General features: G+C 42.5%; 2 protein-coding genes across 6 annotated transcripts in view; one reads left to right on the forward strand and one right to left on the reverse strand.

Annotated features, from left to right (window-relative positions):
- The window catches only part of LOC308476921 (uncharacterized protein), a 212206-nt gene that overhangs the window by 175985 nt on the left and 17356 nt on the right, over positions 1-18865 (reverse strand). The gene's annotated exons all lie outside the window — the stretch shown is intronic.
- RASGEF1A (RasGEF domain family member 1A) overlaps positions 1-18865 on the forward strand; it is a 220756-nt gene that overhangs the window by 143592 nt on the left and 58299 nt on the right. The window contains exon 1 of one of the 4 annotated variants that reach the window (XM_081005023.1): positions 7182-7441. The exons of the other annotated variants lie outside the window; for them this stretch is intronic. The gene's annotated coding sequence lies outside the window, so the exon portion shown is untranslated. Of the gene's footprint in view, positions 1-7181; positions 7442-18865 lie in introns of those variants that run through there. 4 annotated transcript variants of the gene reach the window in all.

An 18865-nucleotide genomic window follows, 5' to 3' on the forward strand; every position in this document is an offset into this window, starting at 1 on the left:
GGGAAAGAGACAAAATGTGTATGAAAGCAAGCTGGATAGATACCTACAAGTGCCCTTACTGGGGCAGCCAGGTGAAAAAGAGGAGAGCACTATGGCTCCACTCCAGGACCTGTGTATTTGCAGTGTGAACCTTATGTTCAGCGCAGGATTTGGTCAAGCAGGCTGCAAAGTGGAGGTCTGAGGTCAGAAAGCATAAAGCGTCCTTATGATCAGGATATCAACCCCGTGGTTTTCAACTGAGATTACATATCACAGCCTTAAGGTAACTTTTATATCTAATTTTGGGTTTCTCCAAAACATGTTGTGGAATACAAAGGGGAGAATTAGGTTACAGCATTGTGTGTTTGTGTGTGTGTGTGTCTGTGTAATTTAGAAAATGTAGGAGACTTTGGTCCTAGAAGCATTCCTATTTCAAGCTCAAACTAAACTAGGTAAGCATGTAGGTAGGTACCCACAGGCTGAACTAACACACGCAAACACATCACTCTAGATAACAAATACCTAGTCGGCATGCAATGCCCAGAATCCATGGGAATCAACTATTCTCAGTCAGCAGCACTATTTCATGCTGTTAGTCGCCAGGCAGTCTAATCAGTCACCATAGAAACCACATAAAACATTTCACATCAAGTACCCTCCTGGACTAGCATTTATTGCTTTCTTTAATATTGTTGCCTATGCCGTGTTTATTTTATATTTATCACATTTGTATTGCACCTTTCCTCAAAGGAGCTCAAGGTGGCCTGTTTGAATGCAACACACCCTTGTGAGGTAAGTTAGCCTGACAGACAGTGGCTTGGGCAAAGCCACCCAATGAGCTTCATGCAGGCCAAGAGAATCAGAATCCAGCTCTCACCGGTTTCAGTAGCATACGGGCAAGGTAGTGTAGCACCTAAAGTTCATATTTCACACTCAACTATAAGCCACCTACTCTTAGCAGCCCACAGCATCATAGCTAGACACTGGAGGGAGCGCTCAGGAGTGAACATGGACCACTGGTACCAAACTGTATGGGAAACTGCCTTACTAGAAAAGCTAACCAACAAACCGAGACGAACACAGGGAGACATAGAAGAGGACGTCTTCACCCCTGTGTGGCTCCCCTTTGTTACACACACAGCCCAACAAGAAAACAACAATAAGCCACTGACAGCATATGAACTGATATGGCTAACTTCACCCAACGCCCATCTACCCACACACGCACGCAAACAAAATTTAGTCAACTGAAGGCAACCAACCATGCTCTGTGCCCCTCTGTGCCTCTGCCAATGACAACTAATAAGTGAATAGAAAGAGAACCTACCCACGTGACGCTGACACAATAACTTTGCACATACACTATGTAAAACGATGAAAGTTTACTACCCCCTCTCCCCCGGTTTCTCTCCCTGCCTCTCTTCTCCCCAACTTCCTACTGCATACAACATTAATGTCTCACATTGAATATAACTGATCTGTAGAAAGGTCGTTATGATCTGAAAATAGAGACAATGTATGTACTTTTGTAACCCAAGAAAATCGTTCATAAAAACTATATTTTTTAAAAAAACCTATGAAAGTGCCATCTGCGTTATGGAGGCGATACTGTCTTGCCTAACAGGGTTCCCTCAATGTCAGGACCAGAGAATGTGATCTCCCAGGGCTCTCTGTGTGGCTGCCTTTGGGACTCTCCCTACACCATGGCCCCCTCAGGCCACCCCTTTCTTCTCCAGTTCCACCTCGAGTGCTCTTGCCTAGCTGGAATGTCTGCTTGCTTGCTTAGATGGAGGACAGAGACATAAATGTGTGTGTCTGTAGAAACCTCTGGTTTGGGGTAGCTGAAATGTGTGATTGCTTCAGCCGCTCTTGACTTTGGCCCCAGACACCAATGTCATGAAGTCCTTAGAAGGTTCCCCTCAAGGGCCTACAGGCCTCAGGCTGACAAACGTTCCCCACATCTGATGCACGCAGAGTGCTTTGATCAGTCCAAAAGCACAATGGAAATCAGTCTTCTGCAGCTTGGTGCTCTGCAGATGTTTCGTATTACAATGGCCAGTGTCAGGAATAATGAGAGTTGTACTCCAAAACATCTGGGGAGCATCACATGGGGAAGCCTGAAGTAAACGCTAAGTATTGTCGTTATTAAGTCTAGCACTGGCTTTGGATTATAGACTTCCCACCACAACGATGTAGGTCTGAGCTGAGAATTGAAGTTCAGCCATAACAGCTTGATAGCAACTAAAATGTCACTTTCATTGGGGTTTTTTTTTTGGGGGGGGGGGATTTCCACCCACCCCTGTTAAAACGGTTCTTTAGAAAATGGGAGACCATATTGACAATTTTATTTAGTCTAATAACGTGGTATCAAATTCATATCCCCCCCTTTTAAAAATTACTTGCTAGTCTTCTTGTCTATTGTTTTAAATTTACAAAGAGACAGAGGAGGAGGTTACCAACTATGGTCTTTAGGAAGTTAATAGAATAAGATACTTCCTTAGTCAAGTACTCCACGGTAGGAGAAAATCCCTACACCCTGACTTCCATGTAGCTAGAATATAAGAGCTGGTATGATTCAGAAGAAGCAAAACTCTAGACACCAACATTTTCAGATGTGTACAAGGAAGGATAGACAGATCAGACAAGGTCCATATCATAGAGACTTTAAAACACTAAGGGTGATTAATTACCTGAAAGCATCTTCAGCATATCTACAATCTTAGTTTGCGTTCATCTTGTCCTAGATGAGGTTTAGGAATTTGCCCAAATTTGTTAATGTAGGCGTCATAATTGAGCTGTTAGACTTGCATTTTATATTTTGGATTTTGAACTGGCAAGTTTGGATGCAGGAACTGCTGCTAGCAGCTCAGCACACAAAACAACCACCCCCAGCTGATGGTCTTGGACAGAGGCCTTAAGTCCACCAGGGAGATGTTACACACCGTATAATTAAAGCCACAGAATGCTATTGCTTTTCTTGGTTTAAGCTTCCAAAATTTTGTTTATTGGAGCAAAGCCAATTTAGCTTGTCAATTTACATATCGTGGCTGCAGAGGGCTTGGCAGATGGTCTAATTGCATGGCTTCTCGCTAGATTATTTTACTGGCTTTAGGGCAGTTACCGCAAAACTTGAATTTAAAAGGAGGATAATGTACACGTCCAAAAAGATTTGGCCCCTCTGGCAAATTCCAAAGTAAACATAGTACGCTGTGTTTATGTACCAACATGGGAGTGAAAGCTGTCTCACATTGCTAGCAATCTATTGAGCAATGTCTTCACCTACCTTAGCAGACCCTCCAAGTGTCCCTATTTTCCAGGGACAGTCCTGGATTTACAGAAGCCATCCCGGTTTCTGATTGGGTCCTGAAATGTCCCACTTTTCCTTAGGACATCCCTATTTTCATCAGATAAATGTTGGAAGGTATGGTGTTATCTGACCCCTAAGCTGTCTGAAGGCAGCCCTGTATAGGGAAATTTTATTAATGTTTAATGTTTTATTGTGTCTTTATATATGCTTAAAGCCACCCAGAGCAACCCAGTCAGATGGGCAGAGTATAAATAGGAAAAGTACTATAACAGCGGGAAGCCAACATGACACAATCTAGATGCTGCTGGACTCCAAATCAGTCCTAGTCAGCATGGCCAGTGGTGAGGGATGATGGGAGTCCAACAACCTCTAGGGTACCACATTGGCTACCCATGCGGTTTCACTACCCTATCATTCTGAATGTCCATAAAATGTTTTAGCTATATTTTTGAAAGATCACAGATGTTTTAGACTTTGACTCCCACCAGCTCCAGCCAAATGACGTCCCTTCCCTTGGCTCTGGTCAATACATAACAGAGTTTGATTTAAGGGCTTGTTGTATTAGAAATACGCTTAGTACTTTTATTAGCTCCTGTTATTACCTTGTTTTAATGCCATTTTTATTATGGGCTAAGACTAAAACAAAGAAATGGTTGCCTTCTGCTTTAGCCTTTTCACATTGTTTGTGTACATTCAACAAAAAAATAGTCCATGGTTCACTGAAGGATGGGATATTTCATTGAAAAGACATAGCTGTTGTCAGCTGTCTTTGGTTCCTAAAGAGCTACGGCTGCACTCGAAAACAACCCCTGGAACAGGCATGATAACTGCTTATTTGATATACAAACCTGGCATACTTTATATGTCATTAAGTGTAGATATGAAATGGGGCCCCAATCAATTAACAGCATTTTCCCCCAAAAGTCGAAATAAAATTTTAGATGCCAGGGAGAGCTGTTTAATCTCTGGATAGTCTCCTACATAAAACAAACAAAGTGGCCACACTCCAGATTGAATTGATCTAGACTGTGGGCCCATTGCACTCAAATTTTCAAGGACATTCTTCCACTTATTAGAATGAGGGCCTTCACCAGAAACCACTGTTAATAAGCTGAAGATGTTGCTTAATTTTTACAGAAAGGGTACAGAGACACAATGCAAAAGTGTCTGGCCGAAATTTCATCTCAGCATGTGTAAATGTGTTATTTTCTTAGCACTAAGTAAATGTTGTGGGAAGGACACAGTACTAGTTTTAGCAGTAAGAAAATGGCACATTATGCACAGTTATAGATGACATTTTGAGCCTACTTGGAGCCATGGAAGAAAACAAACTCAGTTAATGCATGGTACCCCCACCAGAAAATGAAGCTGTTTCTTACATTCTTCCCATTGTGAAAACAAACAGACCACATAAACCTAGGGGGGAAATGTTATGAATTGTTAAATTGCTGAGTTAAGCAAGATGTAACTCAGGATATGTCTATACCACAATTCTCCAGGGCTCTGGGGAACAAATGTGCAGTACTGGGCACACAATTCTGCTTCCTGACAGCTCACCTTTCATTACAAGGGGATTTCTACAAGTAGCAGGTATGCAATGGCCTCAAGATTTGGTTCAGACTTGATGTGGCACTTTAGAAAACAGCATGCCTTGATCTGAAGGCTGCCTGATTTGGCTTGGGGTTTGAGGCCAAAACCAAGTCAAAAAACAAAACTTCCCATAACACATTGTTATTGGGAAATAAACATGGGAAGGAAACCTGACAAATTAGAAATAGGTCCAGAGGTTTTTATGCTAGGCATCTTTAAAGTTGGTTTGCAGGGATGGGAAATAAGAACTAAAAAGGATCTAGTTTCCTCTCTTTGGTTTTGTTTGTTCTAAATTTTACATTGTAAATTATTGTGCACATCAGAGCACCCCCCGTCTGTAAGGGTTGCAACAATGAGTGTGCTTTATTGAGCCCCAATAAAGTAAGCAGGTCAAACATTATGAAACCAATATGACAGTATGGACTTCAATCCATTTTGGGACAATATATTGATTTATCACCCATCCCTAGTATACACCCACCATTTTATTCTAGAATCAATAGAGACTGATTTTTGTCTGTCATCCACACACAATCTGCATATTTTTTGCTCCTGAAAATATATTGTTGAGAAACTGGTTTCATTCCAAAAAACAAAAGTTCGTTGCAAATTGATTTTGTATTACCCCGCATTTGAAAACAGATGGGGGGGGTCGTCCCAACAATATGGGGGGGGGTTCCACACCTGCCCAATGCTATTGTGTGGGGGCCCACAGTAAAGTCACAATCACCTCTTCTTTCTTCATTCACCTGGGGCACGTGCAGGGAGGGGAAGGTGCGGATAATCTAATAAAGGGGGGGTGTCAAATGTGCATCAAGTAACCACATCCACCCATGTTGATGCCACCATCTGGAATCGCTCTAGAACAAAAGCAGCATGCTTCATGAGGACAAGAATGAGCAAGTCCTTATTCAGAAAACAACAGCACATTTTTGCGCTACAAATGGGTTGGTGTGTACACTAACTAGACAGTATTGTATATGAAACAGCCACACAAAATGACTCTTATAAAGTAATAATTGATAAGGCAGGCTATGGCTGATAAATGAAGTAAGTAAAAATCCCTTGAGACAAGCAAAACTCAAAACACATACAGCAAGAAGCTTAAATCAAAAGGGAAATCAAAAGGTGTGGAGGAAGAAAAAAGTGGAATTTATTTCTGAATAAATGCGGTTGGGGGGCGGGTTATGTGCTTAAAAGGGGACAAGGATATTTCCCCTCTATGCCCATTACATGATTGGTTTCCCCACACCCAGTTCTAATTCACTGAAGCTTCCTTCTGTCGTGTGGTATCATCCGCACGTGTGCAATGGCTGCCTGGACTGTACACACCTCAGCTTAACCAAGGCTTCCATTTTCTAATCAGACACAAGCTGCTCTGAGAGAAAGCACATCAAACAAGAAGCTGCAAGAGACGGATTGATTGTGGCTAACATCGTGCGTATTTGGCTTCAAACACCAGTGGTGGGAGCACGCTGGATTCGGAGTAAGCGAGACTGTGTAAGCCGAGGATTGCACTGCCTGGGAACTAACCCACACTCCCGAACCTTACATCAAACAGATTTCCCTCTTGAAGGATCAATGAGAAATTCTGACAGGAGGATCAATTTTTTAAAACTATCCGCTTGTATATTTATCACAGAAGTATATAGCTCGCCACCCAAAGGATATACAGTAGCTTGTCTACCTTTGATAGGCAGGTCTTAAAAATTAGGAAATGGGGAGAAATGCTTCCAGATGGGGGAAGCCCTGTTTACTTATTACCTACTCAATAGGTTAACCATCAAAATCCCAATTTCTTCTCTTCTGTTCCTATGACGCTGTCTTCGCTTGCTACATTTGCATCATAAAAGCTGTTGCAGTAGCTTAACTTTGAGGGAATATCAGAAGCCCAAAGCACGAATAAAATCTTAGAATATGCCCTTTTCCCCACGTAACCATGTTATACAAATACTCTTGCTCATGGTTTTAGGCTGCAACCCCATACTCTAGAGAGTAAATCCTATGGAAATCCGTGGAACTTACATCTGAGTAAACGTGCATAGGGTGGCCCTGTAGAGCGTTATTTTCAGCCCTTTTTTTTTTCCTTTCCCAAGCTTCTCCCACAATGCAAGACATTTTCCTTCTTTGAGGGAGAAAAAAGTGGCAACAAAAGACAACATTCCTGAATCAACAAGTGGAGTAAGCAAGGAAAATTGCCATTTCGTCGCGTTTGATTTGGCAGGGGCGGAGGAAAACTGTGTAAAATTACAGCGGGGGGGGGGGGGAGAGAACCAGAGAAATTTGCAGATAGTGCGCCTGGGCAAGAAGCCTCAGGAGATTTCAGAAGGTGGACAGATTCCTCTCTCGTTAATGACTTCAGATCCACTGAACACATGCCAGCAGGAAAAGCCGTTCAGCTCCCTGGCTTGGCTTAGAGCCCGCTGCTTGCCTGCTCCTTTTTGCAAAACAAGAACCTGAAGTTGCTAGCAGGTTGGCAGGAAGGATGGGCTGCAGAAAAACTTCGCCGGGTGGTCCCAGATAATCTGTAGGACAGATATTTGGCTGGAGGAGGTAGCCAGAAAGGTAAGCAGTTATTTGTCTCTGTTTTGAACGGTTGTTCTGTACGTAGTTTTGCTTGAGGCTAAAGAATCAGACTAAATGGGAGCCTGTCTTGCTGTGTGCTCGTGCCAGGTTTCTGGGGGGATTTCCAAGATTTAAACTTCCCCACCACCCTCTAGTTACTGCTCTAACTATGGCACACTGGGATTCCTCAGGACAAAAGCCAGGAAGACTCTTCCTTCTAGATTTGTGAATGTTATTCCCCGCCGCCCCGCCCCCCCCAGCAACTAAAACAGTATCACTGTTAAAGGTAATGAGCATATTAATGCCAAGAGCTTTTATGATAGCTGGTGGCAGCAAAAGAAAGAAATTTTCGGGGGACACAGAAGTGAGGGAGTTGTGTCCTGCTACTACATGTTAAGGTCTCTGGAAGTAAAATAGTAGTATATGTTGATGACAGGAGTCCAAAAATGGAGGAGGCAAGTGTGGGGAGCTCCTTTGGGGGGCGCTTGCCCTCCCACCCTCTGACATCACCCATGGCAATAGCTAAGAAGGAAGCCTTGGTAAACTGCACATTGAAAATAATACCATTTTGTTGTTAGCCGCCCTGAGCCCGGCTTCAGCTGGGGAGGGCGGGATATAAATAAAAAATTTTATTATTATTATTATTAATGTTTATGCGGCACATTTCAAGTGTTCAGAGTGTTTTAAGCTCATTACGCAATAATTCTTAAAACAGCCCACAAAAAATAGACTGGTGTTATTACAGTGGTACCTCGGGTTACATACTCTTTGGGTTACAGACTCCGCTAACCCAGAAATAGTACCTTGGGTTAAGAACTTTGCTTCAGGATGAGAACAGAAATCGTGTGCCAGCGGCACAGCAGCAGTGGGAGGACCCGTTAGCTAAAGTGGTACCTCAGGTTAAGAACAGTTTCAGGTTAAGAACAGACCTCCAGAACGAATTAAGTTCTTAACCAGAGGTACCACTGTATTCCTGTATCAGTTGGGGCAGGTCTAAGGGCCACTTCAAACATAACTTTTTTTTCCAATTTGTATTGGCACTGGCTTGGGGTAACATGCATCAAAGCATAGTATTTCATTTAAAACAAAAAACAAAAAGGTAGATGTGGATTGTAGTTAACATTGTGTGTACACAATTTCCAAATCAGTGGTGGAGCACGCTGGGTGCAAAATAAACCAGAGTGAGTACACAGATTAATGTGTATTAACTGGCAAACCTCTGTTTGCTGGTATGTAATGAATGGAAGTCTGAGAGCACACTATATATGTGATTGGAATGCTTGCTGTATTTTTATTGTAGAAAAAGCAGCTGCAGGGGCTCCTGATTTGGATTGGAGCTACTGTGGGCAGGGAGTAGGGGAATCTAACCCTAGGATCCCATACCACTGCCCCGATCCAAATGGGACCTGCCATTAGCCAAAGGGGAAAGTCAGGGAACTGGTGCAGATTCCAGAGTTTGCAACTTAACAGGGAGAGGTTAAGGCAGGGGCAGACTTTGGCAATCTTTAACACCCTGTGTGAGGCCAAAAGTGGATCTTCTCAATTATGGATCTTCTCAAGTTTGTGCCCCCTTGGCTCAGTGCCGTGTGTGGGGGCACCTGCACTGCCTTAAAACTGGCACTAAATTAAGGAGCAATACCCTTAAAAGTGCTTCAAAATCCGAATTGAGAGAGTGCTTTAAACACCAAAAATGCTACTTTCTGAACCCAGAAAGTATAACGGGTTTACTTGCATTGCTTTTAGTGTTTGATATTTTATTATGTTTTTGTGTGTGCTGGAAGCTGCCCAGAGAGGCTGGGGCAACCCAACCAGATGGGCTGCATATAAATAATAAAATTATTGTTACTACTACTACTACATGAGCACAGTGCTCACATCTCTCAGTGCCAAAGCTTACATGCAATCCTGAAGGGTGTACATACTACACAGACGGCAAGAAGATACTCTTGGTTTTCCAAAAACCTCACAGGAGAAAGGAGAAGAGTAAAGGACAAGCTGCATTTATCTATATATAGCTTGTTTATATAAAACCCACATTCTCTGAGTGCGCCAGTTTCAGATGGGCTGAGACATGAATAGTCCCTTGAGTAAGTGTTTATAGGCACTGCTCTGCATTTGCAAATCCATTGTAATACAGCATCACATACCAGCCCCTTAAAGGGATGCAGAAGCACTGATGTCTATTATATTTTCTGTAATCTTGGCAATGAGCATTAATGCCTTCAAGAGAACAAATAGCCTAAATACTTATTTTAACAGGAGCATTGAAAAATGTTAGATTTTAGAGACATGCTGCAACAGGCGCCCCCCTTTTTTTCCCTGGCATCTGGTGGTGGCAGAACCTCAAGGGAGATTTGAGAGGAAAGTGGTGATACATATAGAAATAGTTTTCCCCCTCAGATAATTTCATCAGCAGAAATTACATAAACATTAGTCAGTTGAAATTGGCTATACAGTGGTGCCCCGCAAGACGAATGCCTCTCAAGACGGAAAACCCGCTAGACGAAAGGGTTTTCCGTTTTTGAGTTGCTTCGCAGGACGAATTTCCCTATGGGCTTGCTTCGCAAGACGAAAATGTCTTGCAAGTCTTGAGATTTTTTTTTCGCTTTTCGCCCCCTTTATCTAACCTGCTAAGCCTTTAATAGCCTTTAATAGCCTTTTAGCAGCTAATCCGCTAAGCCTTTAAGCCTTTAATAGCCGCTAAACCGCTAATAGCGCTAATCCGTTAAGCAGCTAATAGGGTTGCTTCGCAAGACGAAAAAACCGCTAGACGAAGACGCTCGCGGAACGGATTAATTTCGTCTTGCGAGGCACCACTGTATTTTCAGCAAAACTTAGTCATGCCTAAGTCCCATTTGTCCGAGTCTCACAGGGTGAGGGATCTGCCAGGATGGTGCTTCCCCAGAGGTCGATGAATCCAATAGGTCTTCAGTCTGTCCATGGAGACTGACTTTTCAGCAGACTTGACAAGCCTTCCTGTTGAAGCTCTAGTCAATCTCTCAGACAGGAAGCTCACCATCTAGGCAGCTGACATTCTTAGATTAAGTCTAGTTAGCGAGAGAGGGGTTATCTAAGAATGTCAACAGCCTAGGTGGTCAGCATCCTGTTTGAGATTTTAATGTTTAATGTTTTTCCCTAGATCTGCTGGAAATGAAGTGTGTGGGAGTATGCATAGAGGTCAGGTAATAAAATATTTGGGGGTCAACCTACCAAAAGCAGCTTAGAGCCCTATTCTGCAATAGTGTCGGCAAACAAGGATCAAACTATATTTTACATCAATGTGTAGTCTGGCCTTGCATGCTTAATTCCCCCTTCCCAACAGTTATGGACCACAGGTATGAAGTTTACGGCTTGTAATGCCTTAAGAGAAAATATAATGAAAATGATCTACAGGTGGTACTTAACCCCAGTCAAGCTTGCAAAAATCTATCATTTGCCAGATAATAAATGTTGGAAATGTAAAGAGATTGAGGGCACATTTTTTCACCTTTGGTGGACATGCCCAAGGATCAAGGCCTTCTGGGAGATGATCTATAATGAAATGAAAAGGGTATTCAAATATACCTTCCAGAAGAAACCAGAGGCCTTCCTCCTGGGCATGGTCGGCCAATTGGTGCGAAGAGAGGATAGAACCTTCTTTATGTACGCTACAACAGCAGCAAGAATACTTATCGGAAAGTACTGGAAGACACAAGAATTACCCAACCGAGAAGAATGGCAGATGAAAGTGATGGACTATATGGAGTTGGCTGAGATGACTGGCAGAATCCGAGACCAGGGAGAGGGGTCGGTGGAAGAAGACTGGAAAAAATTTAAAATATATCTTCAAAAATATTGTAATATTAAAGACTGTTAAAAAGATGTCGGAAAAAGAAAATTCAGGCAGTTTTGGTAGATATGATATAAAGGATTAGGCAAAAATGAGTTGAGGAAATTGAAGAAATAGAGGATGTTTAATTATAATATTTTAAATTAAAATACGTAAATGAAAATAAGGTTGGAAGGATTTGCTGGAAAAAATGATCTGAACTAGAATACAAAACTGGGAGGTGAGAGGAGGTCAAGGAAATAAGTAAAGGGAAAAAGTTATGTAAAGGTTTAATTTGCTTTTGTTTTAATTTAACTTAATGTATTTTTATATTTTTTGTCTTGCTTATCGTTCTCTTTTCTCTTTATACTTTGCTCTGTTATGGAAAAAAATTTTTTTCTTTGTATTTTTTTTTTCTTTTATATATTTTGTACTGCTCTTCTCTCTTTTTTGTAATCCTAAACTTGGAATAAATATCATTTTTTTTATAAAAAAAATTCCCCCTTCCCAAATGTATACTTAACTTATAGAATTCACTGCCACATGATGTGGCAATGAGTGCCGTCCTCAATGACATTTTAAAGGAGTAATCATGGAGAAAGGTCTATCAACTGTTTTTAGCTATGGATGCTTCAAAATTCAGAAGTGCTATACCTCTGTATTCCATATCGAGACAATCAACAGGGGAGGTACCAGACTAGCCACTGTTGGAAACAACAAGATGAACCAGTTGGTACAGAAAACCAGGTCCTAGGTCCCACATCACTCCAGTAATGTAGGAATGGATGAACCACAAAGAGATGCAGGATCACATGAGAAGAACCACACCAGCAACAAAGGCTGAGTTAAGAAGGTGATGCTGATGAGCTTTTAGCTGCATAAACATCCCCTTCATCCATTACAGGAGCAGGGTGGAAAGCAGTTATGGGGAGCAGTAATCACACCGCTTGCATAACTTAAGAACCAGACTATTGAGCAATAGTGCAGCTGCTTCTCTATTCAGAGGAAGTACTTAGTCCAATAGCAGAAACTGCCTAGTGTACCCCCATGAACTGTTGCATCCTATATTCTTCTCCTTTAGTTTGATGAGACTTGTCAGCCTGGGAAAGCAGCCCACTTAGGAGAAGGAAAACTGACCCTAAACCTCCACAGCCTTGAGGGACATCTTTGGGAGAAGAAAAGGCTAAGGAGCAAACCCTACCAAATCTGGAATGGAGGCCCTAAGATGGATGGATGGCACATTATACACCTCATTCCAGCGGCCATGCAGCCATGCTGGTGCCAAATGAATTGCTCTGCCAAGAGTCTTGCCATCTGGGCAGCCCAGGACCTCCATGCACACTTCCCAGGCTTGCACCCCGGGGAGGTCACTTTGGTGCTCTTAACACAGCAGTTTTGACTTCACCCCCAGAGATGTACTCCATTGTGTCTCAAGATAGACAGGTGCCAACAACTTTGCTGCAATCAAGGATGCTTGCACCGGTGTAAAAACAGAGAAATGGTGCAATGCCAGCTCCAAATATCACACAATCATACAATGTGCACATTTAACATTAGCAGAAGAAAATAGCAGAAGAAAATCCAATAGAAGTAAAGTATTTCTTTTAGAGGAAGAGATTGAGTCTGGAAAATAGGAGAATGAGTTTTCTGTCTTTGTGACTTGTTCTAAGAAGTTTTCTTTATTTCTTCTCCTTTAAAAGTTATCTGAAAAGGACCATGCACAGAAAGGCTATGTGTACCCATACAGAAATAGTGAATCAATAAAATTCTAATGGCTATCCCCTTTTCAGTTGTCTAACCAGAGAAACTAGAGAGAACAAGAGGTGAGAGAGGTGATTCTCTTTTGTAATAGCAGGAATTGAAGTTTTGAGTGGGCGACAGAGGCATTTGCCTTGTCTCTTCAAATAATACGTTCTTGGAGAAAGGTAATAGCCTTTTATTGTCAAATCTTAAGATTCCTGGAATGGCACATATGTGTGTATGGAGTTGGAAGGGGGGAGGGTGCAGCTTTGCTGGTATAACTTACGGGCATTTGGTCTTGGTTGGTATGGATACCGTTCACTGAGCTGATTCTGAGTGAAGTGCTGTTGTGCAAGCCATCAACATACTTAGCTCGAGATGCAAATGATAGCCCACAACTAAAACGAAAAGGTCGTAGGGCAACAGCTTACAGGATCATGTGCTCAGGATCACTCCAGTTTTGTAACCCTTTAGCACCCTGCTAATCAGAGTGGATTCTGCTCTCTGTAGTTCTCACCTTGCTAGTCATTCCACCCTTTTGTCTACAGTGTGTATGTGCAAGATACAGAGAGCCAGCTTTGTGGGGTGAAGTGGTTTTCAAGCTGTATTATAGGGCACCCTGAGTTTTCTCAGTAGCTGATCAAGATCAGTAATGGTGAACAAACTTTACTGAAAGGCAGTTTCTCAAATACTACTGGTCTTCTCCTACAGCAGGGATGGGGAAATGGTGGCCCTCCCAATGGTTTTGATTAAAACTTTCATCAGCATGGCCGGTGAGTAGGGTTGATGGGAAATGTGGTCCAACAACATCTGGAGGACCACAGGTTCCATCCCTTGTGTTGCATGCATTTATCAGCTCATGTACTTATCATGTAGCACCACTGAGTCCCAACACATCTGGCCCGCAATTGGCATTGACAGAATGCACAAAACACATAACCTCTTCCCCCATAATTCTCTGTACCTCACACAGGTTGTGTAGCAGATGTGCAGGGTTTCCTTGGCAGGGATGAAGTCTGAACATCTCTGGTATTATAGATAGACCTGAGAGATGGTCAGCCATGAACCAATGTGGGTGGCTTCCCTTACTTCACTGGGCATAAAAGTGGGATAACCCCTGGATATGTTGCTCTATGCTCCCTGGAGAGAAAGGATGCACATAATAAAATAAACACGCATAACAATCCCGGTCCACTTTATACACTTGATCAAACAAGTAGTAGCCTACAAAAGCTTAGGCACTCGGGTGCCATAATATTTGTTGTCTTTTTATAGCCTCCTGCACTGATCCAGTCATGATGCTGATGCAAATCCCATTAACGCCAATGAGATTATTTCCACCATCTTCACCGATTCAAATTCTAAATTTCGTTTGGTGACAGATGCAAGCCTAAATGCAACAATTCCATTATGGAAACCGTTTTTCAAAAAATTAGATTAGCTTCAGTACATGAAGCATAACAGCACTGACTAGATGATCCTTGATGTGTGAACATAAACAATGGAAGAGATTCCAATTATCTCTAATTCAGATTTTAGGCCAAAATCAGAGGTGTTGATGAATAATGGATTAGCTTTTTTGCAGAAACATCAGTGCCGAGCAGAACAAATATGAAAGAAAGTTTGGAAGGGGGGCTTCTGTATACGTGGGAGATGAGTAATTTGTTTAAACAGACATATGCCACATTTCTATCTCTTGATATCTCAACACTGCTTCAATTAACAAACACATGTCAACAGGCAGCTTTGAAACAGGTAAAAAAAATGGGTTCTAATTTATAGCTGGTGCATTTTGGGGTAAGATTTGGTCTTGACATTTTCTAGGAATCAGGGCTGGACCATGGGAAGGTGTCTGAAGACAGGAAAGGAAGGGCAATCAGGATCAGAGAGTGAGCTACCAGGCAGTACTGAAGGCAAGACCAGGAACACAAGAGCTCAGGTAGATCCTTCTGATGAAGCAAAGCACCAGTGAGTTGACACAGGAAGCTTTCATATACAACTTCCTGCCCAGAAGCAGCCAGTAGTCCAGTGAATAGGCCAAGTCCAGAACTTGGAATGTTCTTCACAGAAAGGATGCCATTGGGTCCTTTTTCACATGGGACAGTGGTCAGCAATTCCTGCTAGAGGGATAGTCTGCTACAAATATACATTACACCTTCACAGGAGAACTTGCCTCCATTGCCTCTGGGTAGATAACAATAATAATTATGCCCACTTATTTGAGTCATGGGGCATCTCCATGGCAGAACTCATGTTCCTTACAGGGTGGTGATGCCGGCATCATGGAGACCCTATCAGAGGGCATCGTATATATTTACAGGTGCTATTAATTACATAGAAGATGTGGGGGACATTAATACCTGTGATAAGTATACTATGGAGGCCTGCCCTTGAAAGTAGCTCTACATATATTTGATGACCATTGTTGAACACTGTGCAGAGGTATAATTTCATGTCTCTATGGTGGCAGAGGAGCAGTGCGCATTCTGTTAATGAGTGGGATTTCTATAAAGGTTTGACGATACACTCTTGGGTATATTCAAGATTAAATTGCAAACATGCAATGTGCTCCATGGGGGGGGGATTTTCTTGTGATTATGTGGTGTGAAAAGTTGCCATCAGCAGTATATGTACTCCTGACTCTGAGGAATCATAATATGTGGTGTCAAAGGCGGCTGGGTGAGAAATCCCCACTCTCCTCTCCCTCTAAATGAGATGTTTGATGTTCAGCAGAATAATAATTTTGTCTGCAGATGTCCGTATTTCAAGACACATTTGGATAACATGTCTGTAGCTGTAGCTACATGTGAAAAGAACATTAGTCTCATGTATTATTTGGGTTGGAGGAACCGTGTATATTTTGTGAAAAGGGCTGGGACCGAGACAGGAAGGTGGTTCAGATTGATTGTAACTGTAAAAGGATGCATCTGGATAAGATTTCCTTCAACTTTTTATCTGAGCCCTGGCTCAAGAGCTCTGCTCAGTCATTATCCATCCCTTATGTCCACGGGTCATTATCACAGTGCGCCATGCAAAGGAAGGTTTCCTGCATAAGCCATCAAAGGCTGTTGAGAAATGTATGATCATCATTGTCGCACAGATAATATCTATGGAAGTTTACCAGCAGCATCAGCCATTCAGATCTTGGAAAGGAAAAAAACTTTTCATCCACACAGCTCTCTTTTGTGTTACAGGAGAAGCTATTGGTCACTGATCAATGTTAGCCATGTTATAGATTTGGAAGAGGGACCCGTCCCCCACCCCAAACCCCAATAAATTAATAAATGGCAGGATTTTGATTATTTGGGATGTGAAGGGAGAAATACAAACTGCAGAGTAATTCCTGGGCAAGCCTATGCAAAATGACCTGGCCAAGCTAGGGCCATTAAGAAACAATATAGGGCCACTGAGGGCTATTGGTAAGGCAAGAAAAATGTCTTTCCCCCTGCCCAGAGACAGGGGTTTGGAAGGTTGCCAGGGTTATTGGGTATGAGGTGATAGGAAGAGTCTTTAGCAAGGGTTGCTTGGAAGAAGGAAAAGGAAGAAGGACTGGGATCCATGTTGGGCAGGTTGGCTGCAGGTAGGCTAGGAGAGATGCCTTGGACTCCATGGCTGCACTGCTGTGGGATACAAGTCCCTCTTGAAATCACCATGCTGTAAGATCTGGACTCCCTCTATGCAGACTGAAGGTGTAAATAGGTGAATCAACCATATTTCTTAAAACTATGACAGTCTCTGCCATATCTCAATTCCCTAAAGGACCACAGACCCTGGGTGAGTGCCTGGAACTCCATGGTTCTTTCCACCATTGGGCAGAGAGAGGGGAAGGCAGCCAACTTTTGTAGCAGCCATCAGCCACTATTTGCAAACTGGGTAGTCTCTGCTGTTTAATAGTCAAAATTAGTTGTAAGAAGATTGTTTATGGCACTGTCATCCCATGGAAACATCACAAGGTGCATCAAGCCACTGGTGGCAACTGTTGCTTGTACACTATTGCAAAGGGATGCTTGTATTGTATGCACTGGAATTGGACATGGGTAAGGAGTTCTGGAAATAGACAAGAATACAATAATCAGGATGCTATAATCTGTTTATTGGATTACCTCTTGTTTGGAAAGTCAGAGCTAGCCTTGTGTTTCTTAGTATATATGCCAAACTGGCAGGCTGCTCTGAAAACATTTTAAAATAAACTGTTTGCAAAGATCACAAGACATTGCATCTAACAAAATGGGCAGCATACAGTAGAAGCAGTTGGAAAGGATGGCTGATTTGCATGTCTTTCAGGCAGGATACCTTAGAAGACATGGTGTAAGTATTTAGCACTATCGCCAGAAAGAGAGCAGAGATGCAAAAAGTTGTTGCTATTTTAAAAGCATTATTTGCTAAGATTTTAATACTGTATATCGCTGGAACACATATCCAGAAAAGGCAAAGCTGTTTCCAGAACTTTGTGAATATGGCCAATCAAGCCAGGGATCCATTGCAAAATATGAGTTTTATAAATGCATTTGATCCTTTCAGAGCAAGAGAATCTCACCTCTATGGGGATTTTCTGCAAATGGAGTTAAGCAATGACTCAGATCAGTGTTTTGGAAACTTTCATGGCTGAGGTTTGCTCTGAAATTGTTGTATTAGTAAACGTAAGGCTCATGTGCCTAAGTTTTATCAGTTTGTGCCTGTCTCATGGTCACTTTCACACATGGGATCCTTCAAAATTATACAAGAAAGCAACAGCTTAAATCTAACCTGGGAAAATAAAGAAAGTTGCTTTGCTGTTGCGTGCCAGAACTATTAAACTGACTTGCTAGCCTTGTTGTTTTTAGTTTTCTTTAACACATTGCTGCTTCTGATGTCTTGTGGCTTGAAAAGCTTTCAAAGGGAATGTTGTTGTTAAATAAGAGGAAGCTTATAAACATCCCAAAATACCACTTTAAAGACTGACATCAGCAGACATTTGTGTTGTCTCTGCCGATTTGCTGAAACATTCATGTGCTTGCATCTTGACATAAGGGGTTTTGCACATTCAGCTACGCTGGTACAATTTTAGTAGGAAAGTCACACGCATTTGAGGAGAGCCAAACACACACACACCCCTCCACAAATGTTCACAAGAAGGAACAAGGGGAACATAGGATGGCTTGCAGCCTGATGCAAGCAGAACTGTGTTCAGTCTGCGAGCCATTGCCTCCCAAGCTCCCTGCCCCACCATGGAAAAAATGTAGGAAGTGAAGAGAAAGCAGAGGTTGCATTTGTCCCTGAAAACCATCTCTTCCTTTCCTCCCCCTCCTGCCCCCAGAACTGGGACTAGAATTATATCCCAGCATCCTTGGTGGAGAAGTGATGTCTCAGATACTATTCACAAAGCCTCCTCCCAAGCAGGAATGGGATAGCATCACTTTCCAACTAAGGATGCAGGGACTAATAATTCATACTCCAGTCCCATGTGGGGGGAAATGTGCTACTGAGAGCATTCACAGCCACCGCTACCTGTACAGCATTTCCTGTCGCAAGTAGTGAGAGTGCCACCCCACTACACCAATGGGACACAGCAGACATCGTCCTGAGAAAACTCAATGATCCCGATTTTATTTTATTTTATTCTTTGGTAGATTTGCAAAAAGAAAAACACACACCAATGAATAAATTTTAGAAAGGGGCAAGATTTGACATGGACGCACAAAGCATTTTCTTTTATAAAAAAAAAAAAAATCAAGACTCCTTCTGCTCCCCCTTTCTTCCTGCCCAGGGCAACCCTGCCCTCTACCTGCCTCTCAGAGCCAGCACGTCATGTCTGTCTGGGGGGCCACGGCCTCTCCTCCTCCTCGCCCACTCTCCAGCTGCCCAAGGGAGGAGGCCAGTCACAACACGTAGGCCAG

This window comes from Podarcis pityusensis, assembly GCF_964106645.2.
Source record: "Podarcis pityusensis genome assembly, chromosome: 5".
Lineage (NCBI taxonomy): Eukaryota > Metazoa > Chordata > Lepidosauria > Squamata > Lacertidae > Podarcis > Podarcis pityusensis.